Raw genomic sequence first — 22,106 nt, forward strand, 5'->3', positions numbered from 1 at the left:
ATGTACCCCAGGGGTAAAGTGGGTATGACTGAAACCTAGGTAAGATATACTGTCCCTCAGAGAACAGTGGACAGGATACAGGTATTGAAAAGTGATCTGGTTTTGTGTATTTTGAAAGTTGAGCCATAAGATTTGCATGGGGGAGCTTAAGATAAGTAATAGCCAAGGATTATTTTGTCCTGAGTAGCAGAAACAATAGAATGGCCTCTCACTAAAGCTGGGAGTCTCTGGAAGGAATCATATTTTTTAGAAGCTAAAATCAGAAGTCCGTTGTGGACACCTTAAGGTTTATATGCCTATTAATTATATCCAATTGACAATGACAAGACATTTCAGAGTCTTGAATCCCACTCTAGTGAGATCTGGACTAAGGAAAAAGTTGAGATAATCTAAAAAACAGATAACATCTAACACTGTGGAAGTAGTCTGGTCCCAGTGCATGAGAGGTGACAATTTTTTATTTATTTTTTTAAGGCTCCACAACCAACCCTTCTAGAGTCAGGAAGATTCAGATTCAGGATGTACTGAGAGGGAGTTGCCCAAGAGATAAAGGAGAAACAAAGCAAGTATTCTAAGTGGTAAAAAGCAGTTTCCCAATGTCATGGAAGTAGTTCTTTGATTTTTATCAGCTACTATTCCCAGAAACAAAACTTGAAATACTTGATTTTGTTTATATAGCTGGATGCTGTCCTGCAATTGGTTGCCTACTTTGGTATATACCAGGAGCATACTTACGTAAATGAGCCTGCAACATGTGTCAATGCTCAGTCTTCCTTTGCTAACAGCCCTGGTTGTCATTAATTTTGACTCTTCTTTTTATGTGAAGTGCTACTACTAACTCAAAACTAGCTCTTATTACTCATCATTGTCATCCATGCAGCAGAGCAAGACCTGCCTGCAATTCCCAGAAGAAAAGGCACAGAAATAAAAGTTCTTGTTTCTAAGTTTATAAACTATCAATTGTATGTTAAAGGCTAAACACATTTAGACATGCATTGTCACACTGCTTTATGTTTTTCTATCTCATTTCATGTAACCTAGACCAACAAAATCAACAAGATGGGAAATGCATAGGTGTAAGGTCAGTTCAAGGGTTTGACAAAGTGCTCAGAATGATAGAATCAGTAGATAACACACTTCACAGGTTGCTAAGATACCTTAATCTAGGAAAAGAATCAGAATTAAGTTTTTGTCAAGAGATTTATCATTCACTATCCTGATCCACTGAGAGAGATAGTCTATAGGAATCTCAACCTTGCAATTATATGATCTGAATAATTGGAGAAAATTTAGAAAAAAAGGATTTGAACAAGACAACAGCTTAAGAATATGAGAAGTCACTTGGGTAGAGTCAGCTTGAAATTGCTTTAGGCAAGTTTAAATGGCTCAGAAGATTTTCTCTTTGTGAAAGCAAAGAAATAAAGCCTAAGCAATAATAATCCTTGGGGTTGTAAACCTAGTGGACTAATAATGGTAAATAAAAGAAATTATTTTAAAAATTATTTAATCAAGAAATAGGGACATTAACAAATCTCATTTTCATTTGTCTTTTGTGAAAAGTTCTATATATGCTGTTTCTTTTGGGCTAGCTAATTTGCTTTTTGATTAATAAAGGAAAAATATATTATTCAATCCTTAGTTATGCAAGAGAATTTTGACAGATATGTTGTGGAATTGGAAACTTTTATTTTTATTCTTGCATATTAAATTAACAAAAAAATGTGTTTTCATGTACCCTTCATTCTTATTGAGAATAAAATAAAATTCCTTAATCATGTGCTAAGAATCTATTCTCTGTCTCACACTGGATGGAGTATAAGAGAGAAAAAAAGAAAGAAGAAACAAGTGTGTGTGTGTGTTTGTGTGTGTGTGTGTGCATTTTATGTATTTATTTCTTTATGAACAATTAAAAACAGTTGCTGCTTGTGGAAACACATTATCCTCAACACTTAGATCTGACAAAAGGGAGTTTCATGCATAACAGCAAGAGAAATATCAAATTCAAGGTATTTAACCTTTATACAATATTTTTAACAAATCCACAGTCCATATTCAGTATTTCAGTTCTTTAAGTAACATAAACATATATATGCATACAGGTATATAGACATGTATAAATATAACACTACTTTTTAAACTTTTTACCAGTCTGACATCTATTCCAGGATAAGCCATACCTTTTCACATGTGCTTCAGTCTTCTTCTGTCACATATGGTGTTAATATTTTTTCTACACCTCCTTGATGTCAGATTTATTAACTTAATAGATTTACCATTTTATGTTTAAGTAGTTATACAAAGAGAATGCCATTTAATAAAGCAGTTTATAAATACAATGCTTCTTGACAATGTCTGCCCTTCAACGTTCTCACCTATCAGTCTTAACCTTCTTCTTCACTCACCTTTCTTAACCTTGTATACACTCAATTCTTGACTGCATTCTCCCCCCACTTCTCCTCTTTATTTATCAAGCCTGTTCATTGTGACACCATTCCATTCCTTTTAAGTACCTGCTCCTTGGCATTCATTTTGTTAAACTTTGATTTTTTTCCATTCCAAGTAATTACACTATTTGAGTTCTCCCTTGAATATACTATATATCAGTTAGTAAATTTGAATACCACCTAATGCATTTGTATGAATTTATAAGCTAATTCTAGCCTATCCATATGAGGGTAAACAATGCAACCTTTGTCTCTCTGGACCTGACTTATTCCACTTAACATAACTTTCCCAGGTCTCTTTATCTTTACAAATGGAAGTTATTCTTTTTAATAAATGGGCAAAGTTCCATTATATATACATATATATATTAATCATGCTGATGTTTCTCCATTGATGAGCATCTGGGCCAAATCTGTACTTTGGCTATGGTGAATAGCATCCAGCAATGAACATGGTTTTGCTGGTGTCTTTACTAGATTCTTATGTGTAATCTTTCGGACAAATGCCCACGAGTGGAACTAGTGAATCACAGAGAGGGTTCTATGTTTAGTTTTTTGAAGGACCCACATACCACTCTCCAGAGTGGTTAAATGAATTTACAGTCCTACTACCAGTGTATTAGATTCCCCTTTAGCCACATGCTTGCCAGCATCTGTTGTTCTTGGTTTTCTTGATAGTGGCTATTTTGACTGACTGAAATAGGATCTCAGTATTGTTTTGATTAGAATTTCCTTTATGGCCAGAGATGTTGAGAATTTCTTCATATGTCTATTGGACATTTTTACTTCTTCTCATTAGTCCATTTGTTGATTGGATTGTTAGTTTTTAGTTTCATAAAATAAAATAAAATACCTAGGAACTAACTTAGCTGAACAGCTTCTATAGTGAAAATTACAAAAGTTTGAAGAAAGAAATCTAAGAAGACATCAGGGAATGAAAATGTCTTCTATATTCCTGGATTGGCAGAATTAATGTCATGAAATTGTCAATACTGCCCAAAGGAAACTACAAATTCAATGCAAGACCCATCAAAATCCCAACATTATCCTTCAGTGAAGATGGAGAAAACATTCCTGAGCAGAAAAGGTATTGTTAGAGGTATAACCATACCAAACATCAAACTCTAACACAAAGCTATAGTTTAAAAAAGGAATGTCTAATAGACACAACATACAAGTACAGAGTAGATACAGGGTGCTGGGGGATGGCAGGAGAATGTGTTACAATCTGAAACTTAAAAGGCACAGGCATGAGCTAGTAACCCAAGCAGTTCAGATTTTATTCTGGGTGGAAAGGAAAAGCTTCAGGAAGATTTAACATGGATAGTGACATGATCTGACTTATATGTTCAAAAGAGCACTCTGGTTGCTTCATGAGAAATAAATTAGAAGGAGTGCGAGAAGGGAAGCAGAAAGACCAGATAGGAAACAATTATGAAATCCTAAGCAAGAAATAATGGTGGCCTGGACAAGGGTGGTGTCAGTAGAGATAAACTGTACAGATAGATTCAGATTACATTTTAAGGTCACAAACACCAGGATTTATGTTACCTTAAATATGTGATGTGACTGAGAAAAAGGACAGGTTAAAGGCTAACGTCTAGGTTTCTATATTGACATTCACTTACAGAAGAAAGTCAGCAGCTCCATTCTGGATGTAGTATTTTCAAAGATGTTTTAGGCATCAAAGAAATATCAAATAACCCAAATATTGGGAAAATAATTTAAGATTTGGTAAGATTCTTATTGAAATATGCCTTCCAAATAAATATTTTAAGTAACATTAAGATAAAATACTTGCAAGCAACTGCTTCATTGCATTGTAAAAAGTTGAGGAAATTTTAGTTTTCCTCAGATTTTCTATAAATTTTTAAAGTATTATATGAAATATTAAAAATATGTACAATGATGTAAGTAAAATTATAAAATAACTTATTAACAGTCTAAAATAACAAAAGTAGATAAAGGCAAATTATAAGTCAAACATTGAAAATAATTTTCTGAGCTGCACTAATTAAAATCTAAATATGATTTAAGGGTATATAAAAGCTCTTTCAGGTGAGACATTTAAAAAATAAGATTATAGGGCCGGGAGTTTGGTCTAGTGGTTAAAGTGCTTGCCTAGCATGCACGAGACCTGGGTTCGATTCCTTGGTACCACATATATAGAAAAAGCCGGAAGTGGTGCTGAGGCTCAAGTGGTAGAGCTCTAGCCTTGAGAAAGTCCAAGGACAGTGCTCAGGCCCTGAGCTCAAGCCCAGGACTGGCAAAAAATAAAAGAAAAAAATGAGATTATAGAAATCCTACTTAAAAAAATACACTGAAGGCTATTGGACAAATGTTCTAATCATGTTTATTAGATGTGTTAGTGTTTATAAAACCAAATCCAATAATTTAAATATTCTACCATTCTCCAGAGTGTTTTTCTGTTTAATTTTTTGCAATTGGTGAAGTGAAATGGGCAAGTGTAATTTTTAATGACATTTCTGAAAGTTTTCATAATACCAAGTAGAAAATACTAAGGAGAATAGCTCATGCAAAAGGGAGATGTGCCAAATAGAGAATAATATTGGATGACCCATTTCATAAAACCAAAAATTATTTGCCTCTACTTTCACAAAGCAAACATCACATAGTATTTAGCAGACAGATGTAGTTGTAAATAAATAAACCTGATCTTAGTTGCAAAGAATTTTATTCAAAAACAACCAATAAACTCAGTATAGGTAAATAAAAATTTTGATTCTATCATATCGTTCCCACTTTTAGGTTAAATATTGAAATCATATGTATTTACATTTTCCCTTAAATATTTCCACAGCTACAGAAAAGTAGTGAAGTTTATATTCTATTTTTAAATTTTAATATTTTTTGTTATTGCAGAAGTGAGGTACTGAGGGGTTTCATTTACATAAGCCAGTTAGTGACTATAATTATTTTGATCAATGTTACTCCTTTCCTCACTGTCCCCCAATTTTTACCTCCCATTCCCACACACAAGATGTATAATTTGAAAATTATATTCTTGATATGAAACATTAGTAAACAGCACCCAGGGTCTGAGTTCAAGTCCCAGGACAAGCACCAAAGGAGAAAAAAAAACGCTAAAATGTGTAATTAAATGATTTTGGCAAAGACAAAGTAGATCAGCATTAAGGATGCCACAATGGTAATAAAATTCTTAAAGTCATTTGATCAAATTTGCCTACTATCTAGTAGGACTGGAAACTTCACTTGATACTTAAATTTAAATACCATAATTTTAGGATTCAGTAAACATAGAGTAACCAAAATTAGAGGAAGATGAAATAATCATTTGTTCTAGTAACAACAAAATGACAATGCATGCTTGTAATTGTATTATTTTTATTCTTCTTGAAAATGTCAGAAATCTACAGAAAGGCCACAGAAAGTTACAATACAACCATTAATGATACTTTTAAAAACTTTCATGCCACTTTCTTACAATAGAATGCCCTACCTAGAGAAGGGAATAAGTCATGTTAGTGATGAATAGTTCTTTGTTCAATAAAAACCTTGTATTACCATAGCAGGGAATTGTACTTCATGCTTTTGGGTGACACATTATCTTCATTGAGAATGGATGGTTTGCATCTTGTTATGTTGCATCCAGAGAGTGAAAAATAGAAAGACATTGCTCAACATTATTCTTCAGTCCCAGGTTTTTTTTTGTAGTATTATGTAGCTCATGATATTGAAAGCACACATTCTTGGAAGTAGGTTCTATTTAACAAAGAAAAGAAATTATAAAGATTGTATTTCATAGTTCTAGTAATGTAAAAAAAAATCATACTGTTCTTTAAGACAAGAATTCTATGCAAGCTGTTAAGGATAATAGAAAATTGTAATGAAGAGGTACAGTTTGACTCTGTGTAGAATAAAATCCTTATCATTATCACTATTTGTCATTAGTTTAAGACAAACTAAATGTCCCTGGCATGGTGGTACACACCTAATCAAACGATCTGGAGTCAGGAAGATTATGAGTTCATGGCTAGTTGGACTATGTGGAAAGATTATGACAAGAAGAAAAATAAAAACAAATTATATATATTAATATATTGTATATTATACTCTATACCATACATTTTAGTATAATATATGATAGTATAAATATAATTTATATAACACTATATATGATAGCATATTAGATATGTTGTACATTATAATATTTTATGTGTATGTATATATATATTTTTTTTTGCCAGTCCTGGGCTTGAGCTCAGGGCCTGAGCACTGTCCTTGTATGTTCTCAAGGCTAGAGCTCTACCACTTGAGCCTCAGCGCCACTTCCAGCTTTTTTCTATGTATGTGGTAACGAGGAATCGAACCCAGGTCTTCGTGTATGCTAGGCAAGCACTTTACCACTAGGCCAACTCTCGGCCCTGTGTATGTATCCTTTTACTAAGGACCATGTGCTTCATTCTTTTGTTTGAAATCTATAAGAAAATAATTTTTAGAAACAGATTTCAATGACCTATTTAAGCAATTTTATCCCTGGACTCTTAACAAAAACCTATAGAAGTTAAACACATCTAAAATTATTCTAGAGATGTACCTGTTCATCTGCAAATAAAATTAATAAAATAAAAGTAATGCTGTTTTAGATTCTGCCTTCAGAAGAAGCAGAGCTTACATGTGAAAAGTATTAGGATATATCAGCAAAATTTTTACCATCGGATAAAAATGTCTTATGAAAAGATAAAAATCAATTCTAAATTTTCTTTCTAAACACACAATCTAAATTTGAAAAAAATAGCCTGTCTTTGAGATGAATTGATTTGTGAAAATATTATGAGTTGCCTTCTAACATCTAATATCTTAACATGGAAAACTACAAGTCACAACTCTGTTAAATGTTCAATTATTCTCTACTTGGCACTGGACAAAAAAAAAACAAAACCAACCAAACAATAAAAGCTTAAACAGAGTTAATTTGTTTCTACCAGCTCTCGGGTATGTTAGAGTAACTAACAGGGAAAAAAGATTATCAGGAATAGAAAAACATTGCAGAAATCATATGTTTTTTTATTATGCATTTAAGCATGTAGTTTTAGTAAATCATGTTTCTATTTCTAGCTGTCCATAATTTACTGAATTTTATAGCTGTTTATATTCTACATATAGTTCCTATTCAAAGCATTAATAAATTTAATATTGATATATGTAAGGCAAAAGAAATAATCTGTGATCAAAAATCAAATAAATGTACAAGCTAAAACATTTTATCAATTGTTATTTGGGCAGTTGTGACAAAATGACCAGAAAAGAATATATAACTACAAACATCCACTGTTTTTCAAAATGCTCAGCAACCACGAAATGAATTTCCCAGCATAAGCATAATGAGAAAAAAGGATTGTGGGGTAATTTCCTACTGCTTGAACTGAATGTGAAGGAAGGGAGAAGGCAGACATTTCAACAAACAACATCTAATCCAATGGGCTGGATCCATCACAATCTGTACTATGAGCCAACAGTGTAGTCTTTTTTTAATGCAATCATTTTGACATATCCGAGCAATATTTATTTTAAACATAGTCCATTTCTTTCAAGCCATAGGAACAAACTCTATAATTTCTTGACTTTTATAGATTTAGTAATAACAACATTCCAATAAGCAATCAAGACCTAAAAGTGTTCAGCTAAACTCATCCACATAATGAATGGTGAGATTATTGACTCTTCTCCATCTTCCGCCAAGTCATGGGTAATTATCAGTATTATCGCTGTAACCATTTGCAAATATCTTACCTATGATAACCCTCCCATCAATTAAGTGAAGAACATTGTCCTATTCAAAATGTCAGTGCTAGGTTTAATATTTTGTGTGCTTGCTAAATGTAAGTGTGGGGTTCCATCTTGATGAATTAGAATCAAGTTGCCTGTGTGCTAACTGAGAACTTGTCATTTAACCTTTTTAGACCCTACTTTCTCAATCAATATGTAGGGATAATTATTTTCCATACTTTTCAAGGATAAAGTGAGTATTGAATCAAATGATGAATATAAAATGCTTCTAACACTATGTGACATATAGTAAGTCCTCAATATGCATCATAGCCATTCTGTGGAACATGACTATTCTGCCCTCATGTACAGCAAATAATCAGCAAATTGAAATCAAGGCTATTCTTATCTTTCCTTTCTCTGCATCATGTAAATATTTGTGAACTGTTACAAATGTGTGGTATTTATTTGTATTACTTTTATCTTAGGATCACCTACTATATTATAGTTCTCTTGTGGTCCTTCCTCAAAAAATGTTATGTAGTAAAAACATGTTTGGGAAATGCATGACAAATTTAAACAATATTCTCAGTTTCATTAATATGTTATTGTACGTTATAATTTTCCAGTTACGGTGTCGTTGAAGCTTTTCTAATACCTACTTGGTCACATAATTAACTCCCAGACCCAGGAAGGTTAAACCGATAGTTGCAATACCTGATTCTTAGATAGCTTATTTGTCCAGGGTCTGTCTCTTTATACAGAAACAGCTGCTACCACCTAGACCAAGAATTTTCTGTTTCTGGTCTCAAATACAAAGCATTATTTATTAAAATAATTTAAAACACCTCAAATTTTAATCACCTAAATTCAATCACTTATTTCAAAATTGCAATCATCTAAATGATTTACTTAGATCATTTGTTGTCTTTTTAAAACTCAGCTTTAAGATGAAATGGCTTAACTGAACACCATTAGTTCTTTAAAAATACCATCTGTCACTGGGGAATGAGAGGTTCACGCCTGTAATCTCAGCTGCTAGGGAGGCTGAGATTTGAGGATAACTGTTCAAAGTCTGGCCAGCCAGAAAAGCCTGTGAGATACTTATCTCCAGTAAACCACCAAAAAGCTGGATGTGAAGTTGTGGCTCAAGTGGTATACTACCATTCCTTGCATGAAAATAAGGGAGCGCACACAGGCCTGAGTTCAAGCCCTAGTACTGATACAAAGAATGATATAACAATTATTATTTCTGATGAATCTATGAAATTAACTTTGGGAAAAATGTGGATTAAAATATACTTTTCCTAAAGCTCTAAATTTTATTTCAAATCATGTTATAATATAGTATTAAGCCTTCCTTGGTCAGAAAAAGAAAAAGGAAAAAAAGCAGACAAAAGTATTAGCAACCAGTTTGGTTTTGTTGTGGAAAGTTCTTTCTTTGTTTTGGAAGAACAAATGTTCTCATAATTCCTAGTGTTACCTTTTCATGCCAAGTTAGTTCTATCTTTATTTTTCAAATCAAGTGCCCTGAGGTTTTAAGTTGCGTGACAAATTCTATTTCTTTTCTTTTTTCACCATAAGCCACAGTGGCAAACACTTGAGAAGGTGGGGAGCAAATATGAAGTAAAATTGGAAAGATCAATTTTATCTCCTACCATTACAGGAAATAAACTCTATGGGATATGGTACTTTATTGTGTGGATCTGAATCATCAAGGGAGAAAATGTTTTATCTATGTGTTTTATTCATAGAATGTACTTTGTTGCCTTATGTCATTGACTAGAAGATACTGGATGACTCACTGAACTACTCACCAAAGCTCATTCAGAAAAAGACCATTTCTGTTCTTCTATATGATGATATAGAGTATTAGAGCAGAAAAACAAATTCTACAGTGATTCTCAGTATTAGTCACAATGCCCCTTTTTGTTGAATTACAGGCTGGTATTCTGTCTAAAAATTATGTGGAAGAATCTAATAACCTAAGAGGCTCAGTTGTTTACTTAATGTCCTACAAACAGAGTCATAGAAGGATCCCACATTCTGGCTGTTCATCTGACGCACAACAAGTGGAACACACTAAACTCATAAAGGAGTGGAACTGACAAGAGGCTGACCCCATCCTTTGGAAAACAGGAAGTCATGAGTTACATACCTCTCTGAGGGAAGAAGTCTGCTTTCTTGACTTCCTGTGCTAGGTATCACATATGAATGAAGTAAAACATCTTAACATTCAGAAAACTTCACTCCCCCCCCCCAAAAAATGGGGATGTCGTGGTGAGGATTCCAACAGTTGTTCTTAAATGCAGACGGCTGAAACACAGCATGGAGCTACTCAGAAACTGTCTTCCAAATGTAAGAAGTGATGTTTGTCCCCAAATAAAGTCATATGATAAACACATGTGCTTGTAAAACAGCCTATTCCAAACCACTTACTGAAGTGAAAAGTGGGTTGAAGATGTATTTTATTTGATGAGCCATGTACAAATCTTGGTATATGTTCACAACCTCATTAAACCCCATGGCAGCCCCTTTGGAACAAACCAAACATGGTCACAAACTTCCTCAGCCTGTTTTGGGAAACAGAACTACTGGGCAAGTTAAGCCTCAGGCCACAGGCCAACCACAACAGCCACAAGTATGGCTGATTGGATAAACCTGGAAATCCATTGTGGAGAGTCTGGGATATCCCCTGGGAGGCAGAAGACAAAGCAAAGAGAATTTACTCAGGGACTTCCTTTATTTGTCCATTTGTGACATATTTAAATATCAAAAGCTATAAAGTTGGCACTGCTTCTAGTTGTATACCCTACACTCATCTATCACTGAACACCTTCAAGATAATGGCTAAGTGAAACCAACAGATTTCTGTTGTATAAATACATGTTCACAATAAAATAGTTCTTTGATGATACCATCAATGTCCCCAAATTCTGAAAAGTTTCAGAACATATTTTCTCCAACGACTCTCAGAGAATCTCTGTGGAAACTATGTCGTTTCATTCTTTTTGTTCCATGTTAGATTATCATTGCCTTGATAACCTTTTAAAACTGAATAACAGAATATTCTGGATCATCTGGAGGATCCCAAACTGCCATTTGATTTGTGCTTACAAACAAATTGATGCCACATGGTATTTCTAAAGGGGGAAAAAAAGAAATGGCTTTAATATATAAACCATGCACTTACCCCTAAATGAAGGCCAAATGCTGTCATGATTTACTGTACAAAAGAAGTTTTCACAGCAGTTCCCAAAGGGCAAATTGGGGTGAAGTGAATCATCACATAACACAGGGTAAATGCAGAGCAAGCAGCCTTGCCATTGGGGAAGCAATAAAGGCAGCTCTTTGTGCCAGGGTCTCTGGCTTCAACCCCCAGAACCTACTTGAAACATACTTCCAGGGTAGATGGAATCCAGAGATGATCACCAGCAGCTGACCTCTTGTAGGACATGTTTTACAAAAGGCTTTAACAGAGCACATTTTCTTGCAATGGGAGCATAAGAAGAATGCCACCTTGAAGCACAGTAAGAAGTTGTGGACTAGGAAAGTTGAGGAGAAATAGCTGAAATGATACAATAGCCTTACAGTAGACTTTGCAATTCAAATTGAATCTCTTAATTTTAAAACCCAATGAGTAAGGGCTACCAATAGGAAGACAGAACTCTCAGCAAGCATGTTTTCTGTTGCTTCACTAGATAAGGGGAGTTAGAGCACCTGCGAAGCACAGGAAACAAAGACATCGGGAGGAAAGTGACACTAACCTAGTGAGAGGATTCTGGTACAACTTGGATGCTATGGAAGATAGAGCATTTTTACAGACGTATGTGAAAGAAAAATATCATATTAAGTGAAGTAAGCCAGACCCAGAAGGAACGTAGGCTCAGTGGTTTTCCTCATTTGTAATAATTAGTGCACACCTAGTACTCTCCTAATAGAGGATTACAATAACACAAAACCTAGACACATAAGGCCATATAGAATGAGGCTAAATGAAAGATCTCCAGGATATGGAAGCAAGAGCTTTACATCATGTGATTGTTGTTCTTAACGTACTATGTTATTTCTCTTCTCTTTTGTTGCCCTTTGGTAAATCTCATATTGTTACTGTACCTGACTTTGTTATCTGACATATTGTATATATGTTTATTTGTTTATTTGAAATAGGAAAGGGAAGGGGGTAAAATAAGATGATTTGGAGGGGGTGGGAAGAGAGAAATGAGGACAAAAATATGAGAACGGTTATCAATGTGTGCAAAGTAATGCACCCACTACCTGGCAAATATAACTGTAATCCCTCTATACATTACAATAAAAATAATTATTGTGAACTAAAGTAGGGCAAGATGGAAGCATGTTAGAGTGAGGCAGAAATGTGGAGATGCAAAATGTACCTGATGAACAAAGAATATCAGATCAATGCCTGCAGTAGATACATAAAGTGGTAAGGAGTTGATCCATTGGGGTAATAAACCATATACATCAGTCAGGTGTTATCTGAAATTGTTACAGATTCAAAATAAATGTGTCTTGCTTCAGAGTCTTACTGACTCCTTTGTAACTCATCTTGTTCTCCAAAAATCACTGAGTTGGTCAGTCATACTTTTAAAGTAGTAACAAAAGATTCAAGCACTTTCACATTCATCTACTGATCACAAAACACATTGCAAAATCCCTAACACCAATTTTCACACACACACACACACACACACACACACACACACATGAACAGATAAATATCAGATAAATATGCTACAATTATTTGTAACCTACTACATCATTTGAAGGAGAGATAGTACCATATAATATGAGCTCAAGAAATGCAGTAATTTGAGAGCGATGTGGCTTAATCACTGGCATAACTCAGATTTCCAAATGTATTTCTAAGAAGCTACATTTAAGGTTTTCATTTTCATTTGAGAGTAATTTAGAGGTAATGAGGGCTGTAACATCTTCGGCCTCTGCTGCTTTTGAAGTCCACATCAGGTCACAAATCAGCTGGAAAGCTGCATCCATTGGGTACAAAGAACCTTCTTACGGCTGGACACACAGCTTTCAGCAGTGAGCCTGAAGATCAGCAAAGCCAGCTTCAGCACAGAACTGAAATACAGCAAGCTTCAAACAAGCTTCAAAGTGACTTCTACATAATGGGGGCTTGAGGTGGAAATAGAGTTCTTGAGAACTCCGATGAAGTTCAACAGCTAAGAAATTGCATTAGGTCCAATAAATTGAAATCATGACTTGATTGTATATTGTAATTTTTTGTCCCAGCCCCACCCCCAAACTCAGGATTCTATTATAATTTATACACAGAGTGTTATAATAGAAACCTAGGGAAGAAGATAAAACTGTAACTTATTTAAAAAAAAACATCAGTCCTAATTGAAGTTTATGATAGTGCTGGGTAAGAATTCTGCCTTCTAGAAGGTCATCCGAACCAAATTCTGAATCCTTGGAGAATGTGCTCTGCTATTTATTGTTCTTCATTATTGCCTGCTTTTTCCCATGTTTCTTTGTGATATATATATATATATATGTATGTATATATGCCTTTTCTTTCTAGCTACAGTAGACTGGGTGATTTTAATGAGTAATTCATGATGGGGTATTTATTAATATAGTTTTTTCTTTTTGCATTCTTTAAAAATAAGATCTTATCCCTCCATACCCCCCAGGTAGTGATAGAAGCCAGGCAGAAATTACTTAAAGGAAAAATGAGGTTCATATTTCAGTATGAATGTCAAAAGCAAAGGCAACTTGGGCAGTATAAAAAGATCATGAATTCCAAGGCAATTTTATCTGGAACATTTTATCTTCCTAGAGAGCTGGAAAAAAATTAGGAAATCATCTTTTAATTCGAAATAAATATGTAACTCACTAGGGATTCAATTATTTAAAACAAAATTAAAATATTATCCATTAGGTCTTTTACTTTCCTTATATTTCATACATCTCACCTCTTCCTGGAAATCTCATTCTGTAAGCATGTTTTATTAATGATCTATTAATAAGCATTCACTTAAAGCATGACTGATTAAAATGTAGACCTGGTTTTAAGTAAGTGTTCTGAAAATGTTTCATTTATTGAATTCATTGAGGTTTAAGTTCTCATTTGTATAGCTAGAGGGTAAATTACAGATACTCATGATTGTTTTATCATTATAATGAAAGTAGTACCCATATTTGTAACTCTAATTAAAATTCTATTCTGATTCATATGACTGTAGACTCTCTCCTAAATAATTTTAAATCTTTATATGAGATACATATGTGTGTGATAATAAAAGACTATCATTGGTATAACACAATCAAAGTCAACAGAAAGTAAAAATTAGGTTCATACTTTAATACTGCAGGGTACATTTTTAGTACCCTACAGAGAGAATTAGTCACACAACTCCCATTAACATTAATGGAACCTGTGTGGGCAAATTGTATGCTGAAATTCTTGGGAAGTTAATGTCAGTAGAGTTTACTAGCTCTGGTTTCTTTCCCTCCCTCTTTGGACCTTTAGCATGGGCTACTTTTACTTTCTCATGGTACAGAAGGAAGACAAGTCAATAAAAATGATTAACATAAATGCTTTCCAAGTTTTATAAGCTCTCATTTTCTGTACATCTGCCAAGAAGTTCAAAATCAGCAAATAATGCTTGTAGCATTTTTCATTCAATTAGTAAGTAAAATGCTAAATAGCACAGTTTTAAAATATGAATTCTATGAAATGTTCTTTAAATGTATATTTCTCCTCTGGTATAGTACAACCAGTCTTTTAAAATATTTTCAAAATAATGCCCTACAAGGTTCATTTATCCATGAAATGGGAAGTGTTTGGAATTTTATATATTACATGTGTGTAATTTTGTATATTACATGTATGCTCATCCTGGGGCTTGAACTAGGCATCTTTTATGCACACGGCTGGTGCTTTTTCAATTGAACCAGAACTCTATTCTTGAATTTTTGATGGATAATTATAGATAAAGTCTTATGAACTTTCCTGCCTGGGTTGGCTTTGAACCTTGATCCTCACATCTTAGCCTCCTGAATAGCAAGGATTACAGATGTAAACCACCAATGCCTGGCAATATTATCCTGTTGAAATATTGCACCCCATACTTTGTACTGCTGAGTGAGAAGAATCAAATCTACAATTAAAAAATGGTAGCTTCAGTATCTCACTTTGTTATCTGATATATTGGATATATTTGTATTTGGTTATTTAAAATTGGATAGGGAAGGGGGGAAAACCAAGATGGGGGGGTGGAGGGGAGGGGAATGGGGACCAAGACATGTGAAAGGGTATCAATGTATGTGAATTAATGCACCTTCTATCTGGCAAATATCATGTAACCCTTTTTTAATTACAATAAAAATATTTAAAAAAATAAAAAATGGTAACTTCACTAGGTGCAAAATAACCCTAAATTTTCTTTACTGCTAAGATCAGTATCTTTGGTAATTTTGGATTTAGTCACCTGAGAGTGTAGTGAGGCTATTATTTGTTAACAAATTCAGGTGAAAGTGTCTTGAATTTGTACTCACCACACAGGAGTAAAAAAGAAAGATAACATCTTGTGCTTTTGTTAACACTTGTAATCCAAGCTATCCAGAAAGCAGTAGGTTAGAAGATCACAGGCTGAAGATTCAGGTTGGCTCCTGGGAAAACCCAAGATTCTTGCTGAAAAATAACGTAATGATCATGATAATGATGAAAAGGAGGAAGAGAAGGAGTGGGAGAGGGTGAGGAGAAAGAAAAAAGGGGGAGAAGGAGAAGGAGGAGGAGGACGAAAGAGGAGGAGGAGGAAGAAGAGGAGGAGGAGAGAAGAAAGAGGAAAAAGAAAAATAAGGAAGGGAAATAAGGAGGAAGAGGAGGAGGAAGGAGATAGAGATAGAGAAGAAGGTGAAAACAAGGAAGGAGGAGGAGGAGCAAGAGAAAGAAAGAAAGAAAGAAAGAAAGAAAGAAAGAAAGAAAGAAAGAAAGAAAGAAAGAGAAAGCAAGCAGGAAGGAAGGAAGGAAGGAAGGAAGGAAGGAAGGAAGGAAGGAAGGAAGGAAGGAAAGAAAGAAAGAGAAAGCAAGCAAGCAGGAAGGAAGGAAGGAAGGAAGGAAGGAAGGAAGGAAGGAAAGAAAGAAAGAAAGAAAGAAAGAAAGAAAGAAAGAAAGCAGGAAGGAAGGAAGGAAGGAAGGAAGGAAGGAAGGAAGGAAAGAAAGAAAGAAAGAAAGAAAGAAAGAAAGAGAGAAAGCAAGCAAGCAGGAAGGAAGGAAGGAAGGAAGGAAGGAAGGAAGGAAGGAAGGAAGGAAGGAAGGAAGGAAGGAAGGAAGGAAAGAAAGAAAGGAAGGAAGAAAGAAAGGAAGGAAGAAAAAAAGAAAGAAAGGAAGGAAGGAAGGAAGGAAGACCACCACCATCACAACAACGGGAACAAAGAACAAGACTGGATGCATAAGTCAAGTATTGTGCCTGCACAAGGACCTGGGTTCAAATCCATACTGCCAAAATGAAAAGATAAAAAAAATAAAGTCTTCTAATATCAACACACCTAAGATTCTCATAGCACAGCACCACGTAAACTGTGTTTTAAGAATTGCTGGAAATTGGGCCGGGGAATTTGGCCTAGTGGTAGTTATTGCCTAGCATCCAGGTTGGATTCCTTGGTACTACATACATAGAAAAAAAGCCAGAAGTGGTGCTATAGCTCAAGTGATAGAGCTCTAGCCTTGAGAAAGCCCATAGACAATGCTCAGGCTCTGAGTTTAAGTACCAGGACTGACAAAAAAAAAAGAATTGGTGGAAATTCACCATTAAAAAAATAACATTAGGAACTGGGAATTTGGCCTAGTGATAGAGTGCTTGCCTAGCATGCAGGAAGACCCTGGTTCAATTCCCAGGTACAGGAGATAAGTGTCCTATAAAAAAAAAAATGTCTGTTGTCATGTGAAATCCTATGTATGCTGTCAATGAATGTTATTTGTGACAATAAATAATGACAGCTGCCCAGCACACTCTGTCATTTATGGGTATTGTTTGTTTTGCTTTTCTCTTTTGTTCAAGTACTGGAGTTTCAGCTCAGTATCTGGGCACTCTCCCTGAGCTTTTTTACTCAAGTCTTGCACCCTGTCATTTGAGCCACAGCCACACTTCTCACTTCTAGCTTTGTTAATTTTAGGTGATTCACATCAGACATTCCTGCCTGGCATAGCTTCAATCTATGATACTTAGAGACCCTGAGCCTAGATCAGGCTTACTCTGTCATAGAACTGAAGACACTTAACCTTCAAAAAGACTGTTAAAACCCCAACCCCATCAAATTTTTCTTGGCACCATGGACAACTAAAATCCAAGTTCCATGATTTCTCATGCACTTACTCAATAACTTCTTTATGGAAGAACTTCAGGAAATGAGTTATTGAGCGAGAAGTTCCTAAGTGCCTCCTATCTTGTCCAGAAGAAATACCAAAAAGAAAACAGAAAAGGGAATGTCAGATTATAATATGTATCAAATGGACTTAATGACATATTCACCATCTAGAACACAACCGTTTGACATTTCTCTCCTTAACCTCTGTGTTATCTTTGCTTTAACTTCCAGGAATAAGCAAGAAGTTAAAAACAGAGAGAAGACCCTGCTGGTAGCTTATCCACACTAGATACTAGGGAGGCTAAAATCTGAACACTGAGTTTGAAAGCCAGCCTAGACAGAAAAACCCATGAGACTTTTATCTCCAACTTGCCACCAAAAGGTCAGAAGTGAAGATGTGACCCAATTAATAGAGCACTCACCTTGAGCAAAAAAAGAAAATACTCAGGAATATTCTCCATGTCCCGATTTCAAGTCCCAGAATTGGCACAGAAACAACTACAACAAAAAATAAAGTCAGATTTATCAATGGATCTACCTTTCACCCATCTCATGGATACCTTTCTGCTTAGGATTAAAAGTTCTTATGAGAATGATTGTCCAGACAAATCTATTACTCTTGTCCTTTAGCATTCGGCCATGCATTGATTGAGTGTTCCTGTGTCTCACACACACACATACAACACACACAGCATTCAGAAGATCATGTTGGAAATGGAGTAAAACCTCATCAAAAAAAATGAACCTGCTAGTATAAGACATGCTGACCTTTTGCTTCCCAAATCAAATAGCCTTGAGACATAAATTTCTGCTCCTTATATAAAGCACAATCAAGGATTTTGTTACAGCAGCATAAAGGGAACAAGAAAGCAAGAAACTTTTGCATTTTGCAGGCTTTTATCTTTTTCTTTGTCACAAGAAAAATTCAGACTGAAAACACAAGACAATTAAAAATATGGTTACATAAATATATATGAATATACATAATAGGTAATGATAAGTATGTATATATACATGGATTTCAGAAAAGTTTTGTGGGTACAGATTTTCCCCCCACAGCAAAATGATTGTCACTCCACGGTTATTTCTCCTTCCATGTAATTTTTGTCTGTAGAGAACAAAAGAGTTTGAAAGATGTAATATGGGTTTGGCTGCTTGTAATTCTATGAAATTACACTGACTGTCTTGTCTTCAATTCCAGACACTGAAACTGTTTTTTTTTTCCTTACCAGCAAAAGAAATTCCCAATGCTTTGTCTTTCATTGCTTCTGTATAGTCCATTTTTAAAAAATGAAGGATCTTACCTGGCAATCTGCTCTCAAAACCACAAAATGAAAACATTCGTAAAAATAAAAATTTCTTCATTTGAAAAGCTGTCATCTTTTCTTTCTGAAAATATTGCATAAAATGCAACTGAAATTATAATCTTAAAACAATGTTTATAATATTAAACAAGAATTTTAACTCTAAAGTTTCCATTTACTGGTAAGTCTCAAGGGAAATTAGGCACTGATGACATGTATTGAAAGTCATTTCTCTTAGTTCCTTGAAGACAGAGAGACTTTATACATCCTGTATGAATTTCACTAGCCTAACACAATAACATTATATTGCAATTTTAATAAAAATGTTTAATAACTAATAATTATAAAATGATTAATATTTGTGAAGTAAAGGAATGAATACTTTACATAATGCTATTCCATTTAATATTTTCAACTATTTAGGTTAAGTACTAGTAAGTCTTTAGAATAATGAAAAAAGATTAAGCCTTTCACAAAACGGATCACTCCATTGTGGAGAGGAAGAGCTAGGGTTTGAATTTAGTTAGAACCAGAGTTCTACAACTTCATCTTAGGCATTATTAACTCTACTACATTCCCCTACTTTGCTTAGAATAGATATTTCCAATTATACTTAAATATAATTTTGCTGGATTTTTCCTTTTTGATCTAAACCATTAGAAAGATTTAATATGTAGTAAACATTTCAGATCAAAAGTTAGATGCTGCTGATAGAGTAGAGAGACACTGGAACTCATAGGCACAGGCAAAAACTTCCTGAAGAGAGTCCCAGGGTCACAACAGATTGGAGAGACACTCGACAAATGGGACTACCTAAAAGTAAAAAGCTTCTGCACAAAGACATAGCTACTAAAGGAGAAAGACAGCCAATCAATAGGAAAAGATATTTACCAATAATACATCAGACAAATGCTTAATATGCAGTATCTACAGAGAACTCAAGAAACTAATCCCCCCAAAATCCAACAAAGCAATCACTAAATAAGCAAGGGGACTAAAGAGAGTCCTATTAAAAGAAAAGATTAAAATGACAAAGAAACATGAGAAAACGCTCATCATCCATGGTCATAAGGAAATGCAAATAAAAACAAACCTAAGATACCATCTTACCCCAACCAGAATGGCCAATATTCTGAACTCAGAACAACAAATGCTGGTGGGGATATGGAGAAAGAGGAACCTTACTGCACTGCTGGTGGGAACGTAAACTAGTACAACCATTCTGGAATGCATTTGGAAGTTCCTCAAAAAACTAAAAATAGACCTGCCCTACAACCCAGCCATATCACTCCTAGGCATCTACCCTGAGCATCGTAACCCAGGACATGATAGGGATACCTGCTTAGCCATGTTCATCTCTGCATCATTCACAATAACCAAGCCATGGAAACAACCCAGATGCCCCATTACAGATGAATGGATACTAAAAAATGTGATACATATATACAGTGTAATTCTACATAGCCAACAGACAAGACAAAATAATGGCATTCGATGGGAAGTGGATGAAACTAGAACAAATCATGCTGAGTGAGATAAGTCAAGACCAAAGGAACAAAAGGCTCATGGTATCCTTAATATGTGGATATTAGATCCAGACAGTACAACAGTGACAACTCAGTATTTGGGTACACAAAGTCATTGACATGATCTTGGAAATATAATTATAACTACATAGACATAGAAATCTATGACGTGATATATACTCTACAGACAAAATGTTATATAGACTGATATGTATCTAAAATATACAAGCTCTCAGCTTAATTTAAATTTTGTTCTAAATTTATGTGCCAGCAACTGTATATAGAGATCCCATTCTTGAATATTTATTTGCATTTGTTAAACTTGACATCTGAAATATGATGTAAAAAATCAATGTTAATAAAATCTTTAAAAAAAATAAGATGTGGCCAGGTACTGATGGCTCATGGATACAAAGGACTACACTACCTGACAAATGGTCACTGTAACCTTTCTATACATTATCCTGACAATAAATTACAACCCCTAAAAAAAGAAATTAAAACAATATCTGTCTCCAAAATTACCAGCAAAAAGCAAGGCTGGAGTCATGGCCCAAGTAATAGGCAGAAAATTGGGCAAGCTCAGTGAATAAGAGCACTGGATAGGTAGATAGATAGATAGATAGATAGATAGATAGATAGATAGATAGAGTGTATGTATGTATATACATGTGTATGTGTGTGCTAATCATTGAACTAATTGTATTTATTCTAAGCTTTATAGAAATCTTGAGTTGAAGAAGACTTCAGCAATTATTCTCTTAAATTGCTCCCATTTGATATGAACCCAAGCACTCTGGGCTCTTAGTTTTATTTCATGAAACTTTCTAATTTCCAGGTAATAGATGTATTATTTTGCTGTTGCTGTCATCTTCACTCACTCTCTTTCTTTCTTTCTTTGAGTGATTTGCTCATATCCAGATTGTTAGTTCATGTAGTATGGTAGACAGACACTTCAGGTATTCCTTAAGAGGACAGCCAGGAGGAAAGGAGCAAGGCAGTTGGTGGGAATGTAAATTAGCTTGCATTTCCCTTAAAAACTATGTTTGGATTGACAACTTGATCCTCCTGCACTACTCCTGGATGCAAAACCAAAAGGACCACAGTGGGCATACAGTAGATATATTGAGTACTCATATTTACCATAGCATTACTTATAGAGGCCAATTGATGGGATCAAAGTAGGCTCCCATTGACATGAATAAAGTGTATGTGGAATGCACAACACAGTGAAATGTTTTTTCTGTGTGATAGAGTAGAACAAAATCATGTCACTTTCAGGAAAAAGAGAGGAAATGAAGATTATCACGTCCAGTGAAATAAACCAGACTCAGAAAAGGAACTACGTTTTCTTTCACATGTGGAAACCTAGAAATAGTTTTAAAAGACATGAAAATATAAAGAAAATCATTCAGGAAGAGGAAGATTACTGAAGAACGAAGGTGATCCAGAAGGGATATTAGGGGGTTGAATATGATCAATGCATGTGTTGAAAATATGGAACAACTATTTCAGACAATACTATGATTAAAGTTTTAAAAGACAAAATTAAAAATAAATTATATGATAAATGAGAAATCATAGAGAACAGTTGACATTCTTATATTTCCATAATCTCCTTCCCTTGGATATGGACAAGATCTTAAACCTGCTTTTAGGCAAGATAATATGGACAAGCTGATGGTATATACTTGATTACATGTGTATGATGGTATATACTCGAT

General features: G+C 34.6%; 1 long non-coding RNA gene across 1 annotated transcript in view; it reads right to left on the bottom strand.

Moving 5' to 3' along the window:
- Positions 1-5,835: 5,835 nt before the first annotated feature.
- LOC150058898 (uncharacterized) overlaps positions 5,836-22,106 on the bottom strand; it is a 48,927-nt gene continuing 32,656 nt past the window's right edge. Inside the window, exon 3 of the long non-coding RNA XR_016536657.1 lies at positions 5,836-6,188. This is a non-coding gene — a long non-coding RNA (uncharacterized LOC150058898). The remainder of the gene's footprint in view (positions 6,189-22,106) is intronic.

This window comes from Megascapheus bottae, chromosome 9 (assembly GCF_031878675.1).
Source record: "Megascapheus bottae isolate mThoBot1 chromosome 9, mThoBot2.hap1, whole genome shotgun sequence".
NCBI lineage: Eukaryota > Metazoa > Chordata > Mammalia > Rodentia > Geomyidae > Megascapheus > Megascapheus bottae.